Below are 14,311 nucleotides of genomic sequence, written 5' to 3' on the forward strand. Positions count from 1 at the left end.
ATTAATTATGTCGAAGCAAAAACACGCTCCTCTGTGTTTAGGCAGCTAACAAACAGCTTTATTAATTAATAAAGCACAGCATGAGCCAAACGTGGTCACAGCAGAGCCGGGCCCAGTAAGGCTGCTAATACAATCAATCCTAGTATCTTTATACCCTTAGCCAAACAGTCTGACATCAGGGCATCTAATTACAGAAATCCTCAATTAAATTTGGAAAAACAAAGCCTTATCAACAAGATGGCGGACAGGTACGAGGGAGTACATCTCCTGTCCCAACCAGCCCAATTAACACATACCAATAGCCCATCCTGTAGGCCTCTTCTCACGGGGTGACAGAAAGTTCACTCTGGTCTACGTGCTTGAGAGAAAAGCTGAAATGGTTTCTGATATACAAGATGGCTTCTAGCTAAACATAAAATAGCTTCTACAACTCCCCCCTTTTAGCCTTTTAAAGGCTAACCTTGAAACCATTTTATACCTCCATTTTCCATTAAAGTATTTATGTACATTTCTTGTTCCTTTCTCTGCTCATCCTATTTTAACATCATGAGTTCCACATTCCCTTTAGTAAGGCTCTGTCTTGTGTTTTCCAGAATACAAGAAATAAAGCAATTGATTAACAAGAAACAGCAATAAGTACAAAAGCATATAGCCAATACTAAAACTACTCTTTGCAAAATCCAAGTTCCCACGTGTCCAAACCAGCCTCCCAACCAATCCCAGAGGGTCCAGTCTTCCCCCTGCCTTAGGCGTTCCACAGTTCTTTCAATCTCTGAGGCATCTTCCTCTACTTCTTTGCTGGTGTCAGAAATATACCCACAGCATTCTCTTCTTACTAAGGCACAAACCCTGCCCTTACTAGGTAGGACATAGTCCAGGGCCATCGGTTTGGGATTTTTTCTCACCCTGGCTCCTGAACCATTACATGTCCAGCAGTACTTTCCAATTGGGGTCAAGGCTAGGCGGATATACCCTGGGTTAGTAAACCCTTTATCCTGCCAAGTATCATTTGGCTTAGTTCACTAAACAGTGTGCCATTCATTTGAGTGTTGTTTAGTGGGACTGGAATCATTGGGATGCCTCCTTCTGAATGTACCGGACTGTGAGCACATATCCAGCAACCTGTGGAATTAAATTCTTGGGAAACTTGGTTCATTAAAAGCATAAACACATTTGAACCATATAGGTTATAACTGCTAGTTTTAAAAACAAGATTAAGCATAAGCTCAACATGAATTGTTTGTCCAGCCTCATGCTGGCTGTTCTTCAGGACTTCATAGTTTGCTTCACCTATTGCTGGCAGGTTCTTCTGGGCCGCAGCTGGTACCTTAGCCTTGGTCTCTCAGGCTCGTCTGCTCTGGGCCTGGATTGCCGGTACTAAGCCTGTGCTGATCCTCGTCTGCTTCTGGACCTGTGTCTCTGGTACCAGGTCTGCGGTGCTCCTTGTTGGGGCCGACTTCTGTAGGGGCTGGAATGGGTTTGCAGTGGGATGCGTGAATCCAGGTGGGCAATCCTTCGTACTTTACAGCAGTATGGGTGGTCAGAAGGACTTGGTAGGGACCCTTTCACCTGGGTTCCAGGGCAGTCTTCCGCTGGTGAACTTTCACGCAAACCCAGTCTCCTGATTGTAGTTTAAGGCACGGCTCAGTCGGGGCCTCCTGGAAGGCGTCCTTAACCTGTGAATGATAAGACTGTACACACCTCATAAGTTCCTGGCAATACTTGACTATGCTTCCTTTAACAAGTGTGGCATCAGCCAGGTTAATTTCTGGGCTGCTTTACAGTCTCATAGGTCGGCCACGTGCAATTTCATGTGGACTGAGTCCAGTTTTCTGATTAGGAGTGGCTCTCATGCTCATTAGGGCAATCGGAAGTGCTACTATCTATGTTAAGCCAGAGTTCTCACATATTTTAGCAAGTTTGTTCTTTAAAATCCTGTTTCATCTTTCTACTGCTTCTGCACTCTCCAGGTGTCGTGCACAGTGCAGTGCTTGTCTGGTCGAGTAGTACTTTTCCAGGTTTTTTTTTTTTTTTGTACAATTTGCCTAGTAAAGTGGGTACCTTTATCACTGGAGATCACAAGGTGTATTCGCTATGATGGGATGTAATGATTTAGAAGTTTCTTAGCTACTGTGATGTCATCATGTTTCCTGCAGGGATAAGCTTCTACCCATCCTAAAAACAAGCAAACAATAACCAGTACATTATTCAAAAGATTGACATTTAAGCAATTGAATAAAGTCTATTTGTAAATTCAGAAATGGTCCCAAAGGCGGAGGTCTGGTTGCCGGAACTGTCTTTACAGGTTTACCCACGTTGTGGGCTTGGCAGACAGGGCAAGCCAGACAGTAATCTTTGGCTGCTTGGGAGAATTTGGGAGCAAACCAATTTTGTTTTAAGGATTGCTACCATCCCCCCCCTTTGCCAACGTGCGACAATCCAGGGAGTACGGGGGCAAGGTGAGGTAGCAAGACCACTGGGGCAACAATGTGGCCATCAGAGCTGCACCACAAGTGGTCTGGGCGCAAGGTGCACCCTGCCAGTCTCCACTCCTGCTTTTCTGATTCTGGGGCTTGGTTTCGCAGGAGGGCCAGTTCTGAAAGAGACGGCAAAGGAGCTGATGATGGTAGGAGAGAAGGGAAAAACAGCAGGTAGAGGAGCAGATTCCGCTACATTCCAGACAGTACAAACTGCATAGCCTGCTACTAAAACTCTACTAGAATTATAAAGGCAAAAACCATTTATATAAAGCACAATGTTAAGATGATTCAAGGGACTTAAATTATTCTTTCATTAGTACAACAATATTGTACACACAACGTTTGAAATACATATATCACAATCAAGACACACACAAGACAAATCTGGACAGAACACAGAACACAAACTTATTATGTCATGACACAGAACCATGGTTTTTTTTCTTCAGTTAATTTTCAGCTGATATTAGCACTTCTTGATGATCTAAAAGACAAAGAAAACATTTCTACCCCCGTCGGGGTGACCCATTATAACTTAAAATACTGCCTAAGATCTGCTAGGGGAACTAGTTACAGCTAGTTCCTTACCACTTCCATGGGCGAGTGAGCTGTAACTTTCTGAGAACAAGAGAGCTTCATCGGTACTCGTGACCTTCCACTCTCTTGAATTACCTCTGAGTTGCTAGCCTTCCTTATCAGTGGCATGCCTCAGTTTCCCTCTTGTACTGCAGACCAGGCTTTTTTTACTGCCACAGAAACTCTTAGAACAAGGTGCTTGCTAGTTACTATTCCAGCAAGCAAAAAGGTTTTCCTTTCCTGAAAAGAATCACATGCAATGTTACAGACTTACTTATGGGGGACAGTGCTCCCCCCCTTCCAGAACAGACAGGCAGTTTGCAGACACACACAACCTTGGATCTGAAAGCAAGCCAAAAGTGCTATCAGCTCAGCCTTGAACAGAAACACTGTGAAGTTTCTGGGCTTGGATTTTTTAAACAATAATTAGGTTATTTGGAAGACACATTTAACCCTTAGGGTGCAGGTTTTACAAATTTACAATGTATAGATTCTATTCTTTTATGCGGTTAACCAATTAAGTTTCAGTAGAATTCCTTACTTTCCCTTTAATAGATTTAACAAAGTGTCTGTAGCCAAATGTTTAACTTGATTGTTTCATTGCTAAGATGATTAAAAGAGGCTGCAAGAAACAAGGAGTCATTTCTTAAAGCAGGTTTTTTTTTTTTTTTCCCTCCCCCTTAGGATTTGGAGGAACACTTTCCTTAAACTGTTAAACTTATTTTAAACTTTGTGTTTTGCTTTGGATCGGGCAAGTTTGTTACAGGAGCCCGTGTTTTCAAAGGGAAGAGCTAATTCCTTTCAGTTATTTTTCATGTTTCCTCTCTACCTGTGTATGCGTTATAAAGAGGGATAGAGGGGTGATGTTGTGCCAGATTTCCCCCCCAAGCTTGGTTGATATGGATGTGCCAACTGAGAATTTTATTTTCTTTTTTTTCCCCACTTCTTATGCATTATTTTGGCACAGAGGTGCTGCAGCAACTTTTAAGTTACCTATCTTACTGCAGGGCGGATTTTTGCTTTTCTGAGCTTCACTTTTATCCCTCAGGGCTTTAATTTTTCTTCTTTTCCAATTTGTTAAATGCGTACAGGTCCTTGGACCATTATGCACATACATGCAGTACACAGGGGTGCCTTTCAGCAGAGTGGGGGGGTGGGTGGTGCTTAGACTAACCCCCACTTAAACTAACTTTACACACTCCAAAGAAAGAGTCTGCCGGGTCTAGAGTGTCAGACCTTAGCAGCTCATGAAATAAGGGGAGTCGTCACTCCCTCACATATCCGCTGAGTCTCGAGGTTCAGCTGACCCCCCTCCTTGCGTTCAGAGCTCCCTCGTGGGAGAGCCCTGGTGCAGCTGGGATCAGCTCAAGTCTCAGACCTATGCAGCGGCATTCATTCTTCACTCATTACATTCATACTCATTTTCCCCACACATTTTTTTTTCACACTTTTTTTTCTCCTTTTTCACATTTTTCCTACAGTTTCCACATTTAGATGCATCTTTATTTATTTTCCAGTTTCCATGGGTTTCTATTAAGTGACGCTGCCCTAAGACACCCGGCACTTAATATCAGACTTCATTAGGATCCTATACCAGAAGGCACTTATCATAAGGGCACTGGAATTCCTGTAGACTGACCTACCCCCATTTTCTGCGCACGCTTATTTCTGTAAGGCACCGAACTAAAAGTCCGCCTGCTTACACCTTCTTCTGCAAGTCACCGAATCAGAATCCGCCTGCTTGCTCTGTGAGTCACTGAATCAGAATCCGCCTGCTCGCTCTGTGAGTCACCGAATTAAGAATTCACCTGCTCGCACTGGTCCCCCCCCCCTTTTGGTTGCGAGGCACTGGACTCAAGGTCCATCTGGCTCACAGGGGTTTCCGGCACCTGCCCCAGCCCGGCAGAACACCACGTCCTGGCGCCTGGAGACAGCCTGGCGGAATGGGGTACTATGGCCTGGGGTTAGCCTCAGAGGTCAGTACTATGCCCACAAATAACAGAGAGAGACAACAAAGCTTCCCCACAGTTCCGTGTGCTGAGAGAGAGTAATGGCACCACACCAGCTTTTAGCGTCCGAACACAGAGGGTCCAGCACATGGCTGCCTCACTAGAAACACCGGTGTGCCCTTTTGGAACTGTGACACATAAGACAGGCCTAATAGACAAAGACAGACACAGACAGACAAAAATGTTAGCCGCTCCACAAAATTGAATTCCGTAGCTCCCCTTACCCCGATGGCCGGCCGTCACTCCAAATCCTAAGCCCTCACCAGGGGTGTGTCTAGACTACATGCCTCCTTCGACGGAGGCATGTAGATTAGCCAGATCGGAAGAGGGAAATGAAGCCGCGATTAAAATAATCGCGGCTTCATTTAAATTTAAATGGCTGCCCCGATCTGCCGATCAGCTGTTTGTCGGCAGATCGGGGGAGTCTGGACGCGATGCCCCGACAAAGAAGCCTTTCTTCATCGACACAGGTAAGCCTCGTGAAACCAGGCTTACCTGTGTCGATGAAGAAAGGCTTCTTTGTCGGCGCGGCGCGTCCAGACTCCCCCGATCTGCCGACAAACAGCTGATCGGCAGATCGGGGCAGCCATTTAAATTTAAATGAAGCCGCGATTATTTTAATCGCGGCTTCATTTCCCTCTTCCGATCTGGCTAATCTACATGCCTCCGTCGAAGGAGGCATGTAGTCTAGACACACCCCAGGAGATTTCATAACAGGTATCTCCTTACCTTCTATTGAGCGCTCTGAGAGGTTTGGAAGTGGAGTGCTGGTCCGTCCATACAGGCAAGTGGCGCGTTAGGAATCTCAGTGGAACCTCCAAATTGTCGAAGCAAAAACACGCTCCTCTGTGTTTAGGCAGCTAACAAACAGCTTTATTAATTAATAAAGCACAGCATGAGCCAAATGTGGTCACAGCAGAGCCGGGCCCAGTAAGGCTGCTAATACAATCAATCCTAGTATCTTTATACCCTTAGCCAAACAGTCTGACATCAGGGCCTCCAATTACAGAAATCCTCAATTAAATTTGGAAAAACAAAGCCTTATCAACAAGATGGCGGACAGGTACGAGGGAGTACATCTCCTGTCCCAACCAGCCCAATTAACACATACCAATAGCCCATCCTGTAGGCCTCTTCTCACGGGGTGACAGAAAGTTCACTCTGGTCTACGTGCTTGAGAGAAAAGCTGAAATGGTTTCTGATATACAAGATGGCTTCTAGCTAAACATAAAATAGCTTCTACAACTAGCAGCCGTTTTTGCACAAGAGGCTTTTGCGCAAAAAGGAGCTGTGTAGATGTCTCCTTTTTGCCCCAAACCCCCATCTTGCACAAGAGCCATTCTTCCTGAAAAAATGAGGATGGCTAGGAGGCTATATTGAGGTAGGCTTTGAGATTGAAACTACATCAGTGCAACATCAGCTCTTTAGGCTATGTTTCCGTGGCACAGCTTTGCATATGGACATTCTAACATCATTTTAAATCAGGTTTACAGTAGTTTATCTGGCTTCCGTTACCTAAGCTGTCAGGAGTTGAGAATGCTGCAGACAGGTGGCATGATTCTCCTGTGATGGGCTAAAAGGTTTGTAAAAAGGGTTGCTCTCCTCCTTCCTTCCCTCCCCCTCTGTGAGGCGTTAGAAGTGGATTCGTGTCCTACTTCAGAAATGGTTTCTGTCTTCATTTGCCACACCTATAACATGGTCCTAATGGAACAAATATCCTAAAATAGCATGACTTTCTATGGACACTCAAAATCAGTAGAATGAGGTGAAATGTCATGCTTTGGCTAGACATACCCCTGCATGCAAACCCTGGTTTTAAACACCTGCAAGCTTAGGGAATTTTGACACTAGAACTTATCTTGACAGCTGCCCTCATCTCTCCAATGCCCTGAACCAACCTCCCAGTGGATACTGGAAGCTGGGTTTTTTATTCAGATTCTACAGGTTGGGATGCTGTCTAGTTTTAACATTCCTGACAGAAATGCCCCATGTAATAATAACACTGTGTCACCTGCCACATCAGGATCATCTAATGATGTTGTACCATTCCTTCCAAAGCTACTCTTCAGGGATGTTGCAAGTTTGAGAACAATAAAAATCAGTAATTGGAAGCAGCAGCTTGTTTGGACTGTTGATTCAGAATACGTAGGTGCTAACTCAATCATTCTCTTAACACTTCTTCAGTCACTTCTCCTGACTTGGGTGGAACTTTGCTTTTTATATTCCCTACTAGTGGTCAACCCAGAGGGACTCCCTTTCCCAGGCATGTCACTTGTGCTTTTAGTTAATGCACAATTACAAGAAAGCATAAAATACAAAGAGTAATAAAGTCATCTTCAGGGCTATGTAACAGGTCAACTCAGTGCTGCAGCACCTCCTGCTGGTCACTCAGGGAAGCAACTCAGTTCAGCCCTGCAGCACCCCCTTCTGTCTCACTTGCTCTTACAGGTGGTTGTGTCATCTTACATTATGGCCCACATCACTCCCAGACTGCAGCACCCTCCTTTCTGGGTACTGCCCTGCCACAGTGTCCCCACATTCTGGAGTCCTCCCCCACTGGGAACCCCCAACACCATATAGCAACCTTGCCTTCATGACCCTACCTGCCAGTCATTATCTAACCTGTGCCTCAGGGACCAACTGCAGCCCAAAATGGCCACTTATCATAGGCAAGGGTCTGTGGACCTGCTGCCTTCCTGCAACACTAGTACCCTCAGGCCTTGTCTCAGGCCCTGCAGCCTGGGAGCTTGCCTGGCCAGAGCTTCCCAGCTCTGCTTGCCTTTCCCCAGCACCGCTTTGCCCCACACTGGCCCCATAAGGGTTAAATCCAGTCCTGGGAGTGGTCTGGGGCTGTGGAGCAAGCAGCTGTGGCATATAATGGCCAATTATTTATACAGCCCTCAGCTGGGTCCTAACGGCTCCTGGGTGGGAGGAGAGACTCACTCATTCTTGTTCCAGCTGTGGGGCAGGAGGGACCTGGCTGCTAGGGAAGCTTGATGCTTCTTGAGACAAACACTCCATCACAGGCTTCAAGCATTCAAACAATGTTCACGGTGATACGAAAAATCATAACATATTTCCCTCACCTTGGTGCATTTCCCTCACCTTGGTGCATTCCTTCAACATTTGGCATCAGGCGATGGACAATTCCAATAAAGCCTGGTGCATGAATTGGTAATGATCCAGGGGAAAATTAAAACGGCCACCTAATGTGCAATATCCCAGCACTAGTCAGGCTCTTAGCCTGAGTGTGGGCATGATAGATATTTCTGGTTTGTGTAAGGGAATTCCTTCAAGAACTATCAGATTTAATTTGTGATTGTTATTAGGATTTAAGGGGTTTTTTTTTGGGGGGGGAGCAGCTGTTCCTTTGTTCTGCAAATCTTGACTATCTCTGTGTGTGAGTATGATATCACATGGTTTGTGGCCACTGAACTGAAGTGCTGCTGAAATTGCTCTGCACTGACATCAGCTCATGTAAACCTGCCAAGTCTTTTTTAGTGAAATACTTTGACGAGAGCTGGCATTTCAAAATAAACCTCCACGAGCTGGCCACGGTGAGAAAAAAGTTGAGGAAGGGGAATCTTCCGGCTCTATTTTTTGAGCCCTACAAGGGGGTGTCTCTTAGAATCATAGAATACTAGGACTGGAAGGGACCTCGAGAGGTCATCGAGTCCAGTCCCCTGCCCCCATGGCAGGACCAAATACGGTCTAGACCATCCCTGATAGACATTTATCTAACCTACTCTTAAATATCTCCAGTGATGGGGATTCCACAACCTCCCTGGGCAATTTATTCCGGTGTTTAACTACCCTGACAATTAGGAACTTTTCCCTAATGTCCAACCTAAACCTCCCTTGCTGCAGTTTAAGCCCATTGCTTCTTGTTCTACCCTCAGAGGCCAAGATGAACAATTTTTCTCCCTCCTCCTTATGACGCCCCTTTAGATACCTGAAAACGGCTATCATGTCCCCCCTCAATCACATATCTCTTGGGGACTTGCAATAGTTTTCCAGAGGTTGTCCTCTCCAAAGGAAGGTTCCCTCACTATCTTCTGACAGAGTTGAAGGGTTTCCCTTTGAGCTTCTCCCAGATTTCCAAAGGCATTGCTGTGGCTCCTCTCCAACCCTGAGTAAATGGCAGTTGGAGATATGAACCTGCAATTGCATTCTGCAGTAGGAGGAAGAGCTCTTGTGGAGAGCGATCCAAATGGCACCTCTGAATGCACCATGTGCCTATTAGTCCTTTCACCAGAAAGCTCTAATTCTTCCTACCCAGCCTCTTCATCCTACAGCAGCACCTGCAGAGCGCTGCATTCAAAAATCCTTTGTTGATTGTGGCACACAGAATTGTGGGATTCAGTGGGTCCTTGGATGCTTTTTTTGACCATTTTGTGAGTCCTGAACAAAATTAAGCTGATAATTCTTGGGACACCAGTAATTAGGAAGAGGCTGCCCAAATTACTTGGGAAAAATGGGCTTGTTGGACAAGAGCCTTCCTCATAAGTTTTCTCTAGGTGGAGGCTTTCTGGTAGACTGGAACCCACCAGATGCAATGAAAAAAGGGGGACTCCAATGTAAAGGAGAACTGACTCAAACTCAAAAGGCCACTTTTGCAAGTTAAACCGTGAAAACAGTGAAGATAACCCCATGTCCCCACCTAAGCTGTCAGGGTAAAGAATGAAGGGACAGAAATTCAGGAGTGGTTAGAAATGAAGAAAGTTACGGCATGGAGAAAATAAACTCTGTGTCCACATTTTGACTTGGGAATGGCCTAGTCCTCTTGATCCTAGTACTAGAAGACTTGGGAATGCCTTTGACTATGAGGAATCAAAAAAATCTTCCCATTCATCTACCGCCTCCCTGCTCACTCACCTCATGCTTCAAAAATTTCAACCTTGGTTTGTGCAACCTTCTGTCTGATACCAAACACATCTGAGGTCCTAATGGTTGCAATGGGAAAACCTTGCCTATAATACCCCTACAGGTTGGACCACCCTGGTCTGGCACCCTCAGGTCCTGAGTAGTCCTGAAGGAGGGTTTTGCTGAACCAGGGGAGGTCATTTCTGCCCCCCCTACCAAGTTCTGCTCCTGGTCTGGCCTCCTGGCGGGTTCCCCACATGCAGCCATCCCTGCTGCCCTGCCACAGCAGCCTGTGATCCTGCCGCTGGGGCTTTCAGCTTTGCCGTGGCAAACCACTGCCCTTCTGCTGGTGCTCCTGTTCCCACCAGCCCTGCTGCATCAGCACCAGCCCTACCAGCCCACAGTCCCACCCCTGGACCTCCACCCCCTCCCACCTCCCATGACAGACTGCTGCTCAGCTGTTGGTCAGGCTAGCAAGGTCAGGAATCCTAAGACAGCACTGGTCTTGTTGCTGGGGCTCCTGGCTCCACCTCTGGGGATCCTGACCCTAACTCAGCAGACCACTGCCCCGCCAAAGCCTGCTGACCTTCTGGCTGCCCTGCCACTGGCTCAGCAGGACTCCCATGGCAGGGATCCCAGCCCCTGCAGGACTCCTGCCTCTGGCTCTCCACCAGGTCTCTTTGGTCCAGCAACAGCTGTGGTCCTGTGGTACTATAGCCACTATCACGCCCTCTTTGTGTGAGACGGCACCAACTCATAAGAAAGACTTAGTGCTAAAGTTTTCCTTTATAGAGCTCCTTAAAGTCAAAAGAGGCCCTGACTCTAATGGTTTCTTCCTGCCTTTGACAAAGAGCTTCCTATTTTCAAAAGCAGATATTTAATAAGAGAATTGTGGGTTAGGTTGCAATTACTCATATTCCATCTTGAGAGGGGTTCCCCAAACAAAACCAGTTCAAACAGATCAAGAGAACTTTGCATATAAAAGTCTGCAGCTTTGAAATCCATGAGGCAAGAAAATTTACAACCTATGCTTCCTATCCATCGTTACCTTCCTGTAATGAATTATACAACCTGAATGCCCTCATCTTAATCTATCTAGCTTCCCTCAGTGAATTGTTACACTTTCAGTGTGGTAATTATGTAATTTATTCAGACTTTCCAGATTGGAGTGGAATGGCTTTGTTTCTTCAGATTTTGTTTTGGTCATTGATGGGTCTTAACAGAAAAGTACAATACTACTAATGCTCAGAGCTAGAAATTAGCTAATGAGGATGGCAGTAAGAAGGCACAATACCTTTCTAGAACAATGGTGCTTACAGAAACTACTAAGAGTGACTCCAATCTAAAAAATAATAGTGCCAACACAAAGTGAGCTCAATGACTTTACTAAACACAAGCCAGCAGAGACTCACGGCCATCAACTCTTGTTTTAGGGCAGAGGTTGTCATCCTTTCAGAAGGGGTGTGCCAAGATTTAACTTACTTACTTCTATTTATGAATATTCATGCCGAGAGGAAGAGGGGGTAGGGACAGGCTGGGAATGGTGACCATATTTTCTGAACCAGCTGCAGCTAGGGAGAACAGTTTAATTTATTAAACAGATTAAGCATTTTAACTTTCTCATGTTAGTTTATCAAACTTAATTTTAAATAAAGTAAAATATTAATTTATGTCCAACCCAAAAATGTTTCAATGTTTTCTTTATGTATTGCAGGGGTGGGGAACCTTTTTTTTTGGGGGGGGGGGGGTCAGGGGTCACTAACAGAAAAATCAGTTGTGGGATCACACAAGTGAGAAGCAAAATAACAAAAAAAACCCCACACCTCCTCCCACTCAAACCTCCTCCCACCCATACTGATGTAGCCCCCAACTGAGATGCCTCAATCCTCTAGCGCTCCAAGGAGGACTGAGGTTCAGGGTTTCCCATAGGCCAGATTTATTTTTCTGGGGTTCCAGAGTTAATGGATTTTGTGGACCTCCTTAGACTCTGGGGTGGGAACAAAAATGAGGGGTTCAGAGTATGGGACAGCTGCCCGCAAGCGGGATGGGAGTGCAGGATCTGGGCAGAAGGTAGGGTGCAGGAGAGCAGCATCCGGAAGGGAGTTTGGTGGCAGGAGAGAGTGTAGGGTGGGGGTACAAGCAGACATTTGGGGGTTAGTGGAATAATGCAGAAAGGGTGAGAATGCGGCCAAATAGCTAGCTGGGGAGGGAGACAATGAAGTGGGGAGTAAAGGAAAGTGCAGCTTCTGCAAAGTAAAATTTTACCCCCCTCACATCCTCCCTCTGCTCCAGACTCATTCCCGTCGGCCCCATGATCCCACCCCCACAGCCCGATCCCCTGCATCACCCCATCCTCCTCTGTGCAACCCCTGTCTCACTCCCATCCTGCCTCTGCATCCTCCCTCACCTCTCCTACCGCAACATCCCTGTGCCCCCAGCATACACATCGGCAGGGCAGCAGCGCTGAGATTCACAGCCCTGAGGGGCAGCACTGGGGTGAGGAGGGGTTGTGGGTGAGGGTCAGAGTCACTTCCCTGCCTGGCCCAGCCCTTTGCCGTGGCTCGCCCCTCACCTGCAAGCTGCTGCTCTTGGGTTGGGGTGGGCAGAGCCCAGGGATGCTCAGGGCTGGTTCCAGCCTGGCCAGGTGCAGCAGGGCATTGGGGAAAGGGCTCCCTGCCCCCACACACATCCCGGAGGTGGCAGCAGCTTGTGACTGGCCATCCAGCCCTGGATCTGCAGAACAGTTCCAGCCCCGCCCCCTCCCGGAGCAGGAAGCAGAACCTGTAGTCAGGGGGTTGTGTGGTAAACCCTTAGCTCCTGGGAGCTGCACAGTCAGGCTAGGCAGGGGCAGCCCCAGGGACGCAGAACCCAATGTGGGGTCATTCTGCCTGCTCCACTTGCTGGGTCACCTCAGCCCCCTCCGCCTGCCCCCTCCCCTTCCAGTGGGAAGCCAGGGTTGGTTCTCCAGCCAGCAGCTGCACCGTGACTGCAGGGCTCCAGCAGCTGCTGGGGCAGGGAAGGGGGAGCTGAGCTCCCCCCTTGCGTGCCAGTCAAAAATCAGCTTGCATGCCACTTGTGGCACCCGTGACATAGGTTGCCGACCCCTGTTTTAGAGCCAAGACCAATCAAACCGAGTGCAAACATTCTACAAAACAAAGGCTGATTGTGGTGCTAGAAGAGTCCTTCATTCTGAGACAGCAAAGTAAAAGGAAACCTGTAGTGCCCTCTCCTGTCTGCCGCAACTTCCCAGGGACCAGATCCACTCAGAAGTTTTTGAATATAGTAACTGTGAATGGGGGAAATAAAAGAAAACCCTCCCAATCCGTGTAGTGGTGTCAAAAATGTAAAAAAGAATGACCATTAATAACAAATTATGGGCTGAATACTGTGCTCAATGAATTTCTAATTTCATAAAACCTTACCTTATATCCATGATGGCCAACCAGTTCTGAAGCAGCAGCCACTACAGTGGCCACTGCTATAGCGAACTAGCCACACTCAACCAGCCAAATAGACTTACGTGGCTACTGGCTAGTGTGTTGGACACTATGGCCTTATATGGGGTCTTTCCATTGGTTCTTTCCTTTTCACTCGTTTGTTTTTATTTTTATTTGTATATTGATTTTCTAAGCTAGTCATGTGTTAGCTTTTTAATATGAAAGCCATAGGTACACTGTGACAAAGCTCCTATGAAAACTTGGTGGCTCCTGCCCTTCCTGGCAGATTTTGCTCGCCTCAGAGGCTCACAGCAGCCCACAGTTTTAAGCACCACACCCAGGGCTTTAGTTTGCTGTTTGTAGAGCTCTTTTAATCATCGGCAAGTATATAGTAAAATGGGGAATAAGCACCACGATCCTTTTCCCCAAGTGAAAGTGGGGAGGTGGGTGTTGGGGGGGAACTTGACCCACCCTCTACACTGGGTTCCAGCCCAGGGTCCTGTAATCGTAGCTGCCTGTGTGAATTCTCAACACCTGCTGTAAGTCAGCTCCAAGACCTGTGGGCTGCTTCCCAACTCCTTCCCCAGCACCTTCCTTCTCTCTGCTTCGTCCTCCTGGTGTTCAGTTGTTGTCTCCTTTTCTCCTACTCCCAGCAGTGCCCTCCTCCATCCTCTCAGCCACCCCACTGTAGGCAAAGCTTCTTTCTTGCTACTCCAGGCTGAACTGGTTTTCTTAATTACCCCCAGGTGTCCAAATTGGCCTAGGCTGGTTTGACTCTTCAGGTCTGGTCAATTAGCTCCAGATGTTTCACTGCTCCTGATTGCCTCTGCTGGTTCCCTGTTAGCCTGGGAACAGAGATCTCCTCAGTCTGAGGCTTATATATCGCCCCTCCACTACTTTTTTATAGCCTTCTGTTCTGACCCCGTCACAGCACATTATGGGATGA

General features: G+C 47.0%; 1 long non-coding RNA gene across 1 annotated transcript; it reads right to left on the reverse strand.

The window, feature by feature from the left end:
• Nucleotides 1-909: 909 nt before the first annotated feature.
• On the reverse strand, nt 910-6,040 carry LOC142831069 (uncharacterized). Its single transcript, XR_012906691.1, has 3 exons — nt 5,795-6,040; nt 2,062-2,175; nt 910-1,676 (listed from the first exon to the last, which is right to left on the reverse strand). It is a non-coding gene; the product is annotated as an uncharacterized LOC142831069 (long non-coding RNA).
• Between the last annotated feature and the right edge of the window lie 8,271 nt (nt 6,041-14,311).

Source organism: Pelodiscus sinensis, chromosome 1 (assembly GCF_049634645.1).
Source record: "Pelodiscus sinensis isolate JC-2024 chromosome 1, ASM4963464v1, whole genome shotgun sequence".
Taxonomy (NCBI): Eukaryota; Metazoa; Chordata; order Testudines; family Trionychidae; genus Pelodiscus; species Pelodiscus sinensis.